The sequence below is a fragment of the Tamandua tetradactyla genome, chromosome 2 (assembly GCF_023851605.1).
Source record: "Tamandua tetradactyla isolate mTamTet1 chromosome 2, mTamTet1.pri, whole genome shotgun sequence".
Lineage (NCBI taxonomy): Eukaryota > Metazoa > Chordata > Mammalia > Pilosa > Myrmecophagidae > Tamandua > Tamandua tetradactyla.
The window spans coordinates 207,552,220-207,569,559 of NC_135328.1; positions in this window are offsets into that span (position 1 = coordinate 207,552,220).

Genomic DNA, 17,340 nt, shown 5'->3' on the forward strand with positions numbered 1-17,340 from the left:
GCCCCTTGCTAAGAGCTTTACCACTTGATACTTTCATTCCTCACAAAACTCTGTTAGGTACCATCGTGATCCTCATTTTACAGATGGGGGCAAAGGGGACTCCCAGAGGTTATGGGACTCGCCCAGAGTCACATGGCTGGTCTGAGCCCATAGAATTGGCATTCGGAACTACTGCTGGGTATTCGGTAGCACCCGGATGACCCTGCCTGGGAAGATGGTACAAAGGTGGTGACAGGGCATGGTTCAGGGTCCCAAACAAGGGACCACAGTGTGGGGAGGGGTTTCAGACTTTAGGGAGGTGACTGGAAAAGATTTTGAGGGCAGCTGGCCTTCGGAAAGAGCCTTACAGGACAGGGAGAGTTGAGCGGGTGGAGGTGGGGCGGTGGGAGGAGCAGGGATACAGGTGTGGGGGAAGGAAGGCCTGCGCTGTCAGGGAGCCACTTAGAACGGCTGCTTCCCGGATGCGGCTGTGTCCCATCCACCTCGGGACAAGGCTGTCAGAGGCTCTAGGAGTTTTAAGCTCTTAATTCCCATTTCTTGCATGCTTCCTACAACTTGGTTTAATGTTTTGTTTGTACTTAAAGAGATAATGGTCTCAATTTCCTGGCTCTGCCTTGTGGACCACCATTAGAGAAGAGAATCCTGGACGCCCACTGACTTGAGGACACATTTGCACCCCAAGTCCTTCTACAGCAGTCCTGACAGCTGGGCTTTTAGTCCTTCCTTGTTTGCCTCCACTGACAGGAGGCTCATTGAGGACAACTCTGGTTATTAGAAATTCTTCTTTAGATTGAATAAAAACCTGACTTCCTGGAATGTCTGTGTGGGGACCCTAGTTTTATGTTGAGGGCCACAAATTAAATCTAAAACCTCTTTCCCATGGTGGCGTCTCCGACGGGACAACAAAATGAGTAACTGCCTTTCACGGAGCACCTACCGTGTGTCGGCGCCTCCCGGCATCCTCTCCCCTACCCTGCAGCCCCTGTTGTCTGAACGGAAGTGACGCTACCTCCTGGCTCCAGGTGTGGAGCAGGTGATCTGGCCAAGCCTATCAGCACATGGCCTACCCTTAGCTACAGTGATTGGCTCAGAGGTGGACACATGACCTTGGTTAGTCCAATCAGAGGGACTCTCAGGACTTCGCTGGGACAGAGAGTCTTTCTCTAGAACTAGAAAGGCTGAAGACCCGTGAGCTACCGGTGGGGTCGTAGAGAAGTTGGCCTAGGGAAAGCTGGACCTTGTAGAAGGCAAAGTGGAAAGATGGAAAAGCTGAGTTCTTGGACCCCTTTTTGAGCTAATGAATCTTTCCTTAAGACAGCCCTACCTCTGTAATCTTCAATTTCGTGAGTCAATTTATGTCCATTATGGCTTAAGATAGTTTGAGTTGGGATTTCTGCCACTTGTTCCCCAAAGCCTCCCAGTTCTACGGAGGAGGAACCTGAAGCCCAGAAGTGCTAATTAACTTGTCCAAGGTCATCCAGCTCTTCAGTGGGGAAGCCAGAATTTGGGCTCACGGGGAAATTTTGATGGGATAGAGCTACTGTGTTCTCCTTGGGTCATTTCCCTTTTCACCTAAAGGTCCCCAGTTACTCTCAGAACCTGATTTTGACCACCATCCCGGTCCTCTCCTTTGGACATACTCTGGTTTGCAGGCTCACTTTAAAGCACCTCTCAAGCTTTCCTCCCCTTGGCCCCGGTCATCCTTCCCAGACCCACACTTTCTCTGGCCAGTAACGTCCCCAGCCCCTAATCACAGGCATGACCTTTCCCAACTCTGAAACCTTCCATGGCTCCCTAGCACCTACCTTCTGCTGTCCCTTTGTGTGTCACCCAAGGTCCTTCAAGGCCCTGGACCCTCTTCATCTCTCCTGCCCCATCTCCCCAGGGCCTCCGTGGACCCCTGGCCGTTCCCAAACATGCTGTCTGGTTTCACACCTTTGCCAAGGCTGTTCCTTCTTTTTTAATCTCCTGGTGGGTTTAAGGCCCAGGGCTAGCGTCTCCTCCTCCAGGAAAACTCCCTTCGAACTGAAGGACTCCTTTATATCCCCACAGCTGCTGGGCATAGCCCTCGGGGTCTGCCTCTGGGAAGTGGCTGCTGCCTTTCTGGTCCCCCTACAGGGGACAAAGGAACTCTTCTTTCTCCAACTGCTTCTTCTCCCCCTCCTCCTCCTTCTTTAAAAAACTTATTTTAATAACAAGAATACAACTCATAATTTCCCATTTTAACCACTTTCAAAAATACAATTGAATATTTCTAATTGCATTCGCAATACTGTGCTACCATCACCAATATCTGTTACCCCAACTTTGTCATCACCTCAAATAGGAATTCTGCACCCAGCAAGCAATAGCTCCTTCTTCCCACCCCTTCCACCATGCCCTGGGTCCCTGATAAACTGTAATCTATTATCTGTCCCTATGAAATTTGGTTCTACTGGGTATTTCATATAAGCAAGATCATACAACATGGCAGGTCCGGAAAGGAGAGAGAGAGGCTCGGTGGAAACAGGCTGGGGGGCGGGTGGAGTAAGAGTAAGAGTTGGGGTGGGTGGGTAGGGAAAGGGGGAGAGAAGAGGAGGAAGGGAGGGAGACAGGGAGAGGGAGATAGAAAGAGAGAGAAGGAGGGGAAGAGAGAACAGAGACATAGGAGAAGAGAAGGAGAGAGAGAGGGACAGGGGAGGAGAGGAGAAAGAGAGAAAGATTGAGAGGGAACAAGAGAGGAAGGGAGGCAGGGAGCCCCCTTTGGAGTCTGCCACCAAGTTCAAGTGCATGAAGGTGGCAGTCGCGGGGTGGGGGGTTGTCAGATTCGTGAGATGGGAGGGGCAACATCAGCAGCCCTTGGTGATGACTTGGCATAGGGAATGAGGCCAGGCATCCTAGTTTGGGCCCCTGCTGGCTGGAAGGGCTGTTGTGTGGGAGGGTTTGAGCCACCTACGAGCCAGAAGGGATCTCTGGGGTCATCCCACTGTCCCTCTTCCCCTGGGCAGCTTGACCCCGAGCCGAGTGACCTTTGCTGGTCCAATGAATGAAAGGCTCCCGGAGCCTAGAAGCGCTAGATGGAGGGACCCAGCAGAAGTTTTTAGACATTCCGGGAACTTAGGACCATTTGGATGAATTCCCATCTGGCCCACCCCGTAACCAGAAGGCCAGCTCTCCCCGGGCCACCGAGGGGGCGCTCAGACCTCTTGCCAAAGGGGAGGTGTCCGGGTCCGCAGAAGGGTGCCGGGCGCTGGCGCAGCTGCTGCCCTTCTGCAGGGAAGTGGGAAGTGCAGGGTTTTCCATACAATAAAGTATACGCCCATCTGCTTCCACTTAGCAGCTCGGGGTGAGCCTAATTGGCAGATCAAACCATTTGATGTTCCATGTCAGATAAGTAGTTAGAGCAGCCCCAGCGGAGTGTGACACTTTCTGGATGGAGCCCAAGCCGAGTCCGAGTCTGACCAGACCACCACCGTGGGGCCTGGGGTGCTAATGCAAACCAGACCCTTTGCACAGAAGCGGGAGGATATTAACAAGTGTCAAAAGGCTTTGAAGCGCCTGGGCAGATGCGGCTCTGCCTTCTTCCCCCTGTAACGCTGAGGAGGGCCAAGGGGCTCCTGAAATCCAAGCTTGAAGGTTAAGGAGGAGGGAAGAGCTCACAGAGGGTGGTTTCCTGACACCGGCAGAGGCTGGGGACGTGTAAAAGCCAGGGGCTCCTGCCCCGGCAGAGGGACCCATTGGCAAGCCACGGGGCTCAACGCTGGGAGACCTCATTCTCTTTACCTGTGGGACCTGCTGTGGGTCACGTGACGTGAAGGGGCAGAGACTAGCTGTGTGACTTAGAGCAGGTGGCTTTACCTCTCTGAGCTTCAGCTTCCCCATCTGTAAAATGGGGGAAAGTGACCCCTGACTCATTCAGGGCAGACGGACTTTGTTCTGACCTTAGTTTTACTACTGGCCCTTTTGGCCAGGACACTTGACCTGTCAGAACTTTATCATCCTCGTCTGTAAAATGGGGATAATAGGAGGCATCTTATCAGGGATAAATGGCATTGAACATGTAAAGTCTTCAGAAAGGCCCAGAGTAAATGCAGCATAAATGCTAAAACTGTTGTAATAGTCAGTGTTTGGTAGGTTATGCTGTTGTGACAAACCTTCCCCAATTCTTAATGGCTTTCAAAAAAAAAAGATGCATTTCTCTCTCGGTACAAGACAGTGTGGGCCGGCTGTGACTCTCCTCGCCTCCAGAATCCAGGCTGTAGAAGCAGCCCTTATTGGAAACATGCTCCTCTCACAGCTGAGGGAAAATAACAAAACCGTGTGGTAACTTTTCTTTTTTTACATTTTTAATTGTGAAATATAACATATGTACAAAAAAACAATAAATTCCAAAGAACATTTTAAGAAGTAGTTACAGAACAGATTTCAAAGTTTGGTGTGGGTTACAGTTCCACAATTTCAGGTTTTTCCTCCTGGCTGCTCCAAGACACTGGAAACTGAAAAGAAATATTCATATTCAGCAGTCATACTCATTTGTTAAATCCTAACTTCTCTGTTACAACTCCACCTTCTCTTTTGAGCCTTCTCCCAGTCTTTCAGGATATTTGGATTATGCCCATTCTAACTTTTTTCACGTTGAAAAAGGGTGTCAACAATATGGGACCATGGAACTGGCTGATGTTCTTGGAGAGAATGGCACCTCTGGGTTTCAGGACTTATCTGGCCTAGGAACCATCTGAAGGTTTTAGGTTTCTGAAAAGTAAATGTAGTGTGTGCAACTTTTGTAGGGTCTCAGATGGAGCCCTGGGTGTTCTTTAGGGTTAATAGGAATGGTGTTGGTTGGGTTTGGCAAACTGTGGCAATTAGCAGTATCTAATTGAAGCTTGCATAGGAATAGCCTCCAGAATAGCCTCTGGACTCTATTTAAATAAACTCTCTTAGTCACTGATACCGTATTTTGTTCCATTTATTTTCCCCCTTTTGGTCAGAAAGGTAATGCCAATTCCATGGTGCCAGAGGCAGGCACATCCCTGGGAGTCATGTCCCACGTTGCCAGGGAGACTCACACCCCTGGATGCATGTCCCACGTAGTGGGGAGAGTAACGATTTTTCTTGCAGAGTTGGGCTTAGAGAGAAAGAGGCCACCTCTGAGCAATAAAAGAGGTTTCCTGGAGGCAACTCTCAGGCATGACTGTGGGTAGGCTTAGATTCTCCACCTTGTGCACTGACTCTTAACGCTTCCGCCTGGGGCAGCCCATGTCACCTGTGCTTACATTTCATCGGCTAAAGCAGGTCACGTGGCCAAGCTTAATGTCGATGGGGTAAGAAAGTAAATTCTCCCTTGGGGAGTGCAGCAGATGATTGGAACAACAGTGTGATCAACCAGGTATGGTGACATCTAAAGTGGGGGCTGTGGAGATGTCGGGGTTTATAGCAGCCAGATGTTTTGTCATCAGTTTGGATTGTGGCAAAATGGTGAGCTTCTCAACCTCTGTTGTTAAGGTCTCTCCCCTCCCTTTTTTGCCCTCTCTCTCATTTTGATCTCTGACCTCCGGACGGTGGGGGACTCTTCCCAGTCCATCTGAGTCCTCCTGCTGTAGGGAAAAGAACTCAAAGAAGCATTCACAAAAGGCGAGAGCCTTAGAGGAGCTCTGAGGGCCAGGCTTGGTGCACTGCTAGCAGTGGGATTTTATGCGCCAAGCAGAAGAAAGATCTCCTTTTGCTGAGGAGAATTTCCCAGTACCCACGTGGATACTCAACCCTAAAGAAAACTCCTTGGACTTGGTTTCACCCACATCTGGCCTCAGAGCTGAGCCATCGACAAAAATGAGATCGCTATGGAAGGGCAGCCAGTCAGTTTTGCTCTGAACCATGAGTCAGTCTGTCCCAATTAGATGTTCTGGAGCTGCCTCAAGACCTGCCTTTGGGGATGGCTTCCGAGGGGAACACCTGGCATTCTGTGGCCCCCTTTCCCAGTGACCTGGAAACACAGCCTCCTGGGGAAGGGGCAGGCTTGTGAAACCTCAGAGGTTATAAAGAGATTGTTCAACTCTACAACAAAAAGACAGCCAATCCAATTACAAAATGGGCAAAAGACTTGAACAGACACTTCTCAGAAGAGGAAATACAAATGGCCAAAAGGCACATGAAGAGATGCTCAACGTCCCTGGGCATTAGAGAAATGCAAATCAAAACCACTATGAGGTTTCCTGATGATGATTGAACAATGATAAAGCTTTCACAATGAGACTCTGTGAATGTGAAAACCTTATGTCTGATGCTCCTTTTAGCTACTATATCAACGGAAGAGTAGAACATATGGAATAAAAATAAATAACAGGGAGAACAGATGTTAAAATAAATTCAGTTTGAAATAGTGGTAGGTGAAGGCGAGGGGTAAGGGGTATGGTACGTATAGTTTTTTATTTTTTTTCCTCTCTATTATCGTTTTATTTCTTTTTCTAAATCGATGCAAATGTACTAAGAAATGATGAGTATGCAACTATGTGATGATATTAAGAATTACTGATTGTATGTGTAGAATGGAATGATTTCTAAATGTTTTGTTAGTTAATTTTTTTTAATTAATAAAAATAAATTTTAAAAAAACTCACAATGAGATATCATCTCACACCCACCATAATGGCCATTATCAACAAAACAGAAAATGACAGGTGCTGGAGAGGATGTGGAGAAAGAGGCACACTTATTCACTGTTGGTGGGAATGTCAAATGGTGTAGCCACCGTGGAAGGCAGTTTGGCGGTTCCTCAAAAAGCTGAATATAGAATTGCCATATGACCCAGCAATACCATTGCTAGGTATGTACTCAGAGGACATAAGGGCAAAGACGCAAACGGACGTTTGCACACCATTGTTTATAGCAGCATTATTTACAATTGCAAAGAGATGGAAACAGCCAAAATGTCCATCAACAGACGAGTGGCTAAACAAACTGTGGCGTATACCTACGATGGAATATTATGCAGCTTTAAGACAGAATTATGAAGTATGTAACAACATGAATGGACCTTGAGAACATTATGAGTGAGACTAGCCAAAAACTAAAGGACAAATACTGTTTGGTCTCACTGATAAGAACTGACATTAGTGAATAAACTTGGAATATGTCATTGGTAACAGAGACCATCAGGAGATAGAAATAGGGCAAGATATTGGGTAATTGGAGCTGAAGGGATACAGACTGTGCAACAGGACTGGATACAAAAACTCAGAAATGGACAGCACAATACTACCTAACTGTAATATAATTATGTTTAAACAGTGAATGAAGCTGCATGTGAGAATGATAGAGGGAGGAGGGCTGGGGACATAAATGAAATCAGAAAGAAAGATAGATGTTAAAGATCAAGATGGTATAATCTAGGAATGCCTAGAGTGTATAATAATAGTGAAATGTACAATGTACAAATTTTAAAAATGTTTTTGCATGAGGAAGAACAAAGGAATGTCATTATTGAAGGGTGCTGAAAATAGATGGTAATTAATATTTTAAAATGTCACCTTCTGTGTGAGACTAAAGCAAAAAATGTTTATTTGTTACAAAATTTATATTTTGACTAGAGCATTTCCTAATATAACTTATGAAGATAGTTTGATTGAACGTCATAAGTACTTGGAATCTCAGGTAGGACATGAGATTTTGTTGGTTTGTCCAGAGTGATGCCCTGATGAATCCCAGAGTGAGTGATCAGTGAGTAAAAAAAAAAACAAAACCTCAGAGGTCCTGGGCTGTGCTAGCCTCAGTCCCGACCCCGAGCCCTGGGTCTTCCTCGCTGGGGGTGGTGCCCGGAGAGGCATCCAGAACACAAAGCCAGGTGCCTGGAAAGCGGGGTGTGTTTCCCCCAACACAGCACCTTTCCATGCCCGGGGAGGAGCGAGCTTATGGCTTTCTCTGATGGTAAACAGGAGGTATATTCACGATGATAATAATAATCACTATGGTGGCAGTGGGCTCTGTTTGCTATCGAGTGCTACCTAAGAGCCAGGCATCATGGTTAGCATTTTACACACATCTCATTTAATCCTCACAGCCACCCCTTGGGAGAAGGTGTTATTAGTCCTTACAGATGAGAGAATTGAGGCTCAGGGGAGTTCAGGAATTTGCTCTGGGGGGTTCATCCAGTAATGGATGGATTCGGGATCGGGATCCAACTCTCTGACTCTAAAGTAAAGATGACAGTGGCACTTCTGGTGTTGACGTTGCAATAACGCTGTAGGAGCCTTCTCAACAGATGCTGTGATAACATGTAACCTAATAGCAGTTACAAATACAGGAGCCGCCATTACGGAGGCTGCATGTCTCGGGGTTGGCAGAGGTGTGCAGGTTCTGAACCCAGACAACAAGTTGGAGAAGGAAGATAGAGGGAAATCTTTGCTAATGCATCTGTCCCTGCATATATAAATCATTGTGTTTAATCCTTGCAAGGCATACAAAATTAAATGCTATGAAATTACACATTTTCTGAAGGGGAAATTGAGGCTTGGAAATGTATAGAGACTTGTTCAAGGTCATAGGGCGAGGTCATAGTGCCAGGGTTGAACTCTGAAATAGTCATTTGGTGGTGGTGGACCAAGAGGTCATGCCATTGGCAGAATAATGATGTTGGTGCAACCACAGAGAAACTCCCTGAATGCTTAAACAGGGCAGAAGTTATTTCTCTGTTATGTTGCAGTCTGGAGGAGTGCAGTGGAGAACTGGTAGTCGATACTCTGCAACATGTAGCATGCATCTCTGGGCCCAAGGTAGCTTCCTGGATCCCACCATCACATCTGCATTCCAGCCCAGCAGGAGGGAGGCAGCAGGAAGGGTGTACAGGCCCATTCCTCTTCAGGTGTACCCTGGAAGCGGCACACATTACTTCCTCTCATGTGTCATGGGCCAGGACTTAGCCTGGCTACACCCAGCTACAAAAGAGGATGGGAATGAGGTTGGTGGGCATCCATTGTGGACTCTGTGATCCACCACTCAGAAGACTTTCAGGACTGAAGAACTTTATTCCCCAGCTGCTGGGAGGACGACTGGCTGATAACCTCAGCCCTTTCCAGAAATGGCTTTTGCCTGGAGAACACTGCCTCGCCCAAGGCTGTGCCCCTTCCCGGGGGTCCGCCTGTATCAGTGACTGGACGATGTAGGAGTATTAAGGCCCTTCCTCTTAGATGTGATGCAGGAGAACTGTGAAGAGCCACCCCAGCTCCAGTGGTCCTCGTGGGGGCAGCCGAGGCCTTTGTTGGGACAACATTGCAGCCTGACTTCTTCCTCTGCCCAATCCCACTTCTTTCCCTTACCTTCGAGAGGTGTTGACCAGAGGGCACTGCCCAGTAAAACGCCTGCCCATTGGTCTCTATCTCTGGGTTTACTTCCCAGGAACACAACCGGCAACAGCAGCCATATGCCCAAATAAACGTGTGAACTCCTTCATTAAAATGACAGAGAATTCCTGCTGGGGTCTCAGTAGTGGGTGGGGATCATGGTACAGTAAGAGCATCAGCAGCTGTGGTGAAGGTGGGCATGAGGCTGGTTGTCATGGTGGTGGTGGTCATGGCAGTGATAGTAGAGGGTGGGCTGCCTTGATGGTGCAATGTTGCTATTCACTGACCAGGGTTAGGCTTACCTGCCTGCTGGACCCCAACTCTGAGAAACCATACATCCCTGGCCTGCCCCTCACCTCTGAGTGGGCTCCTGAAGCAGCTGCTCTCTCCTTATCTTTGGCATTCCATCTGGGCCACTGTCAGGCTGCTTTCTTACTTCTCAGACCCTTTCATACTCCCTCTGTCCCCTAGCCAGCCTGATGCCTGTCCCAGTTGAGGTCCTGGCCACTGCTTCTAATCTTCCAGGCCAGCCCAGCCCCACCAGCTCTACTTCCCTGCTGACTAACTGAGCCGTTTGGCCCTCCCAGGGGGCTGATGCTCAGCTTGTTCTTACTCTCTCCAGCTCACTTTCTGGGTTCCATGTCAGCTGCAGAGGATCCCCTTGGCTCTTGGTCCTTCCCAACTTGGATCTGGCTTAGCGATGATGGTGGTAAGATGGTGATGGTAGTGATGGTGGTGAGGCTGGTGATGGTGGAGATCCCAGTGATGGTGACGGCATTTAAGTTAGAGTTCACAGTGGTGTCAGAAGTGGTGGCAATGGTGCTATTAGTGGTGAAGGTGGTGATAGTGGAGATGATGGTGGTAGTGGTGGTGGTGGTGATGGTGGAGGTGATGGTGAGGTGGGTGATGATAGTGATGGCAATGACAGTGTTGGTGGAGATGGTGTTGGTGGAGATGGTGGTGGTAGTGGTGGTGGTGATGATGGTGGAGGTGATGGTGAGGTGGGTGATGGTAGTGATGGTGATGACGGTGTTGTTGGAGATGGTGGGTGGTGGTGGTAGTGGTGGTGGTGATGGTGAGGTGGGTGATGATAGTGATGGCAATGACAGTGTTGGTGGAGATGGTGTTGGTGGAGATGGTGGTGGTAGTGGTGGTGGTGATGATGGTGGAGGTGATGGTGAGGTGGGTGATGGTAGTGATGGTGATGACGGTGTTGTTGGAGATGGTGGTGGGTGGTGGTGGTAGTGGTGGTGGTGATGATGGCGGAGGTGATGGTGGGGAGGTGGGTGATGGTAGTGATGACGATGACGGTGTTGGTGGAGATGGTGGTGGTAGTGGTGGTAGTGATGATGGTGGAGGTGATGGGGGTGAGGTGGGTGATGGTAGTGATGGCAATGACAGTGTTGGTGGAGATGGTGGTGGTAGTGGTGGTGGTGATGATGGCGGAGGTGATGGTGGTAAAAGTGGGTGATGGTAGTGATGGCGATGACGGTGTTGATGGAGATGGTGGTGGTGGTGGTGGTGAGGTGGGTGATGGGGGTGATAGCGATGACAGTGTTGGTGGAGATAGTGGTGGGTAGTGGTGGTAGTGGTGGTGGTGATGATGGCGGAGGTGGTGGTGGTGAGGTGGGTGATGATAGTGATGGCGATGACAGTGTTGGTGGAGCGGAGGTGATGGTAGTGGTAGTGCTGGTGGTACTGATGGTATGAGGATATTTTGCTAATCCCTTCTGGCTGGATATCTTCATTAAGCTTTGATTTGGAGGCCAAAGACCAAGGTCAGTTCTGTTGACCTTTCTTACTCCAGCAAGATGAAGACCTCACTCATTTTTTAAAAAACTATTTTTATTGACAAATCTTCACACACATACAGTCCATCCATAGCATACAATTAATGGCTCACTATATCATCATATAGTTGTGTGTTCATCACCATGATCTTTTTTTAATCACCATGATCATTTTTAGAACACTTGCACCTCTCCAGAAAAAGACATAAAAGAAGAAAAAGGAAAAGCTCATAAACCCCACACCCTTTACCCCTCCTTCTCACTGACCACTAGTATTTCAATGTACCCAGTGTTTTAAAACCCTTTATTTCCCCTACTACTTATTTATTTTTATCTTTATATATATTTTTAACTCATCTGTCCATGCTCTGGAGAAAAGGAACCTCAAACACAAGGTTTTCACAATCACACGGTCACATTGTAAAAGCTATAGTTACACGATCAAGACCTCACTCTTTACCAGGACTGAGTTTTAGGGGGTTCGTTCAGCTTCTGGTTGGGGTGGAGCTGACCACAGGGTGGGGTGGAGGAGGATGAAGTCTGGAGGCCAAAGCCATGTTCCTTTTCAGCCCTGCCCCATCAAACCCAACCTCTAGGAGAGGGTGGGGAGACCTGACCAAACCCCTGATCCTCTGTCACCGCAGTCATGAGGGACAGACCTTGGGCTCGTGGTACAAGAGAGAAAGAGCATTGGTCAGGGAGTCAGGAGATTGGGCCTGAGCTCTGACCCCCTGAGTGACTGTAACAAGTTCCTTTGCTGCCTTGTGCCTCAGTTTTTCCACTTGCACAAAGAGGGGATTGGATTAGAGCTGAGGGTTTTAGCTGCTTCTCACAAAGTGAGAACAAAAAAAAGAAGTAACAAAGACTGCTTCTGGGGCGGCAGTGATGTGAGCAATTCGTGCCGCCTGGGATTGCTATTGGCTTGCCCAGCTGGTCTCTGACCTCTGTGTGCAGTTTACTCACCTGGGAGACCACATGCGAGCGAGTGAATGGTTTGGTGCAGCTGGTACCTTTGCAGCTGAGGGTGGGTCACATGCTCCACCTGCGTGTGTGTGTGCATCTTGTGCACAAGTGTGTCCCCTTTCCCAACAGATCCAGAATCTGACCACCCTGTACCCCATCCTCCCCAACCACCTTAGCCTGAGCCCCCACCCTCCTCCACCTGGATGCCGGGCATCCTCCTCGCTGGTCTCTCTGCTTCTGCCCTTGTCCCTGCACTGTCTATTAACCACACAGTGTCAAAAATGAGTCCTTTGACTAAAAACTTTCGCACATATGAAAGTAAAAAGACAGCCTACACAATGGAAAAAAAAATGTGTGGAAACCACCTATCTGATAAGTGTTTAACATTTAGAATATATTAAAAAATCCTACAATTCAACAACAAAAAGACAAACAAGTCATTTTAAAAATGGGCAAAAACTTGAATAGACATGTCTCCAAAAAAGATTTGTGAATGGCCAAAAAGCACATGAAAAGATGCTCAACATCATTAGGCATTAGGGAAATGCAAATCAAAACCACAATAAGACACCATTTCACACCTACTAGAATGGCTATTATTTGAAAAGAGAAATTAACAAGTATTGGAGAGGATGTGGGGAAATAGAAACACACATTCATTGTTAATGGGAATATAACACAGTGCAGCTGCTGTGGAAGGCAGTGTGGCAGTTCCTCAGAAAGTTAAGTATAGAATCACCCTGTGACCTGGCTATCCCACTTCTAGGTAGATACCCAAAAGACTCGAAAGCAGGGACTTGAACAGATATTTGCACACCCATGTTCACAGTGGCACTGTTCATAACTGGGAAAAGACGGAAGCAACCGAAGTGCCATCAACAGATGGATGGATGAGTGAATGTGGTATGTAATGCAATGGAATATTATTCAGCCACGAAGGGGAATGAAGTCCTGATAACATGCAGCATGGATGACCCTTGACAACCACTTGAATGAAATAAACCAGACACAAAAGGACAAATACTGTGTGATTTCACTGATACAAAATTATTAGAACAAACGAACTCATAGAGTCAGAATCTAGAATATAGGTTACCAGGGGGTGGGCTGGGGGTGGGAAATGGGGAGGTAATGCTTAAATTGTACAAACTTTCTATTTCGGTTAATCGTAAAGTTTTGATAATGGACAGTGGTGATGGTAGCACAACATCATGAATGTAATTAACAGTCCTGACTTACATATTTGAATGTGTGTGTGTGGGGGAGATTTTAGGTTGCATATATGTTACTAGAATAAAATTTAAGAAAAAAAACACATTGGGTTGCACAACACAAATGGTGAACCCATTATAAATGATGGATGACAGTAGTATAATTATAAAAATATTCTTTCATGAATTGTAACAAATGTTCCATATTAACGCAAGGTGTTAATAGGGTTTTACTTGGGAACTCTGTATTTTATGCATTTTTCTGTAAACCTACTACTTCTATAATAAAAATAAAAAGTAAATAAAAACTAAAAGCCAAAGTCCTACAGTGACCTAGAAGTCCACCACCATCACCCCCCACCCCCGTTGCCTCCCCAGCCTGAGCCCCCATGACTCTCCCCTCTACTCGTTCTGCTTTAGGCCATGCTGCTATTCCTCAAACACGTCAGGCAGGGCCCCACCTCAAGACCTTTGCACAGGCTGTTTCTTCTGCCTGGCAGGCATATGCACATGGCTGGCTCCACCACTTCCTTCAGGTCTCTGCTCAAACATCCCCTTCTCAGCCCCCAAACACATGTGCACATGCGCACATGCATATGCGCCTAATGCCCTGCTCATGCTTTATTTTTCTCCCCAGCCCTTAATACAGTCCGGCAGGATATATATTTAGCTAATTCATCTTGCCGAGGGGAGTTCACCTCCAAGTTGAGGGGAGTTTTGCCAGTTTATTTTCTGCTGTATCCCCAACACTTGGGACTGGGCTTGGCATATAGTAGGTGCTCAAGAAATACCTGTTGAACACACTTCCATGTTTCAGTGGTGCCAACAGTGCTGAACAGATTGAAGGATGCAAGCACTGCCTTGTCCCTGTATTTGGTACACGGGACAGTGGAGAGGGGCTGGGGCTTGGAGTTGGTGCCCCAAGGGAGGGTGCAGGGCCACGTGCAGTTGGACCAGTTCCTGCACCTCTCCGAGCTTCGCTCTCCTTGTCCATAAATGGGATAAATTGATTAACCCCGTGGAAGACAGCTCATCCCCAGCTTGAGGCTATGGTAGGCTTTTAGTAACCAGTAGCTGTTATGACCACCACTTTACTAGTATCACGAATGCTTGACCCCTAAGGGTCTATATATCCATGAGCTAAGAAAGGAGAGGTGGGCATGGGGGTTGGAAACCACCCTGTCCCCAGGCTTCCCGGACCTTCAAGCTTCTCAGGGCCCCATTGGTCTGGGAGGGAGGCCGTCCAGACACTTCGAAGGCATAACTCATTTATTTCTGCCAGGAATGCAAAAAGAGGCCCCTCCACCCAGGTGGAAAGGGCAGCTCCCAACCCAAGGGAAGGAAGGAGGGCCAGCAGGTGCCGGGGCAAGAACTCTGGGCTGGGAATCAGAGGACCGGGACCGATTCCTGGCTGGGTCATCAGCTCGTGTGACCTCAAGCTAATCACTCCTCAACCCTGGGCCTCGGCCTCCAGATCTGTAAAATAAGCACGCGGGGCCAGGTCATGGATAAGGCTGCTTCCCTGCATGGGCCAGGGCAGCTGGTGGCCCAGCCTTCCTCACATCCCTGCCCTCTTGTGGGTTCTCACCTGGGGCTCCCCATCTGTGCAGCCTTGCTCATAGGGCAGCCAAGCACACGGGTACCCAGCATGGGGAGGGCGTGTTTTCCACAGAGGGCCTTGGCCAGCCTTTTTGGGGTGGGCCCAGCATGTGGGCACGGGGCTCTCATCTCCCATTGCCTCCTCCCAGGCTGCCAGCCTCCCAGGTGCCACCCCTCGGCTCCCCCCACCACTGAGTTTTTTCCACCTGTCAAAGAGGCAAATGCAGTCTTAAGATGAGAAACAGGATGAGGAATTTGAGAAAGACACTCCGCTTGTGAAACCACCCCACCCCTTTCCACCCCTTTCCACTCCGCTTGTGAAACCACCCCACCCCTTTCCACTGGGGCAATATTGGCTCTCTGCTCTCACTCTCTGACCCTGGGACTCAGTTTCCCCACCTGCAAAAGGAAAGCGGTCTCCAGACTTGGGTGCAAATGTGTTCGATTAACCTTCCTGGATCGTTTTGATGACCAGCCTCCTTCTAGATGATAGTACTGGAGTGTTCTTGCAGCCCCAGCTTGTTCTCAGGACCATGGCTGTGCCCTGGGTCCTTCCGGAAAGCCAAGCTGAGGGCCATGGGTGTGCTTTCTGAAGGGCATTTCCAGGAGCCGACAGCAGATGGTGCTGTTAACTCCGGTCCTGGGCAAGGAGAGGGACAGCTGGACAACTATCCAAGCTGCCACCAAAGCCCCCCAGACTCTCAGCTCCAGGGTGCTGGAAAGGGTCCCGTGGGGGTTAGGGCTCCCCTTTTCTAAATCTGGAGTCCAGGCTCTTGGGCCCATCCTCCTTGGCCCTTCACTTGCCTCGGGGAAAGGCCCTTGCACGGGCAGGCACAGCAGGGTGGGGGCAAGGCTGTGCAGACACACACACGCACGTGGGAACACAGAGGCACGCACAAAAGTGTTCAAGTCTATCCGAAGTGAATCTGCTTCCGGGTGACATCAAATGCCCAGCCTGTTTCCATCAAACAGGTGACCTGCACAGCACGGGGCCACTGGGGGTGCAAGAGAGTGAGGAGCCGAGGAGGGCATGTGTGTGTGAATATGGTGCGTGTGCAGAGTTAAGTGTGGACACAAATGTTTGTGTCTGTGGTCCAGTGTGTGTATGTGTACATGTGTGACAGCTGTGCATTGTAGGCATAGGCATACAAATGAATAGTGTGTTCACACATGAGAGTGGTTTGTGAGTGTGAGTGGGTATCTGTGTGGGTGTGAGTACAAAAGTACCTGTGTCCCTGTGTGTGTGTGAGATGTCTACTATGTGCACGTGTGTGGATGAATGCTTGGATATGTGCACGTGTGTGAATGAATGGATATGTGCACATATGTATATGAATGCATGGGTATGTACACGTGTGAGTGCATGTGTGTGCACATGTGTGTACATGTGTGTGAGTGAATGGGTGTGTGCATGCATGTGTGTATATGTGTGTGGGTGTGTGCACAACCTGTGCGTGTGTGAATGAGTATTTGAGAGTGTACATGTGTGGTACTTACAAACTCCTGGCAGCCCACTGGGCTGGGCTGATGAATGGGAAGCAGGAGTAATAAAGGGCTTGAGGAATGGGCGGGCGTGAAGACAGATGGAGCCCCGTCCGGAGAGTGGGGATGCCGCCGGCAGGCCTGAGCGGGGAAGTCTAGGCCGGGCCAGGGAGGGGCGGCCCGAGACCCTGGGTTCAGTGAAGGTGTACACTGCGCCCGGCACCGGCCTGCCTTCTGACGCCGCCCCACCTGACGCCCTCCGAGCACCTCTGCCTTACAGAGGGGGAGACTCGCCCACAATCAGACAGCGGAGAGTTGGTGATGGAGCTGGGTCTTGAACCAAGTCCAGCCCTGAGCCACGCCCCGAAATTTCGTTCGCTCCCTCCTCCCGCCAGCAACTTGGCCCTTCGCTGGTGAGGCTCTGGCGCCTGTGGCCTCCGTGGGGGGACCTGGGGCGAGGGGCGAGGGTGGGAGGAGCCAAAGGAACCCAGCCTCCCGGGCGGCTCTGGGGCGAGGTGCTCAGCCCAGCTGCTCCCTGGCCATCTTGTTGTCCCCGCCCACCTCCTAGTCCTGCAACAAATATTTATTGAGCACCTACTGTGTGCCTGGTAGGGTTCTAGATGACGGGAGATCCCATCTCCCTGCTCTCATGGTGCCTAAACTCCAGAGTGCCGGGGCGGCGATAAAGAGAGAGGAACAGGAAATCCGCACAAACTAGGCGCTCTCGCCCTGAGGCCACCGCGGGGCTTGGTGCAGGGGGGCTGGCAGGGGGGTGGGGTGGGGGGGAGTCTCCAAAGGCGGGGCCGATGCTGAGGTCTGGAGGGTGAGGAGGGTCTGGGGAAAGAGCCACCAGCGCCTGAGGGGGGATGGAGCAGGTGGAAACCGGCAGTCACAGGAGGGTTTAAGACCTGATCTGATTTTGCTTTAATGCTCCCCAGGGTGCTGTGGGAAGGGCCAGTGGGGCCGACGAGCCCATGGAGAGGC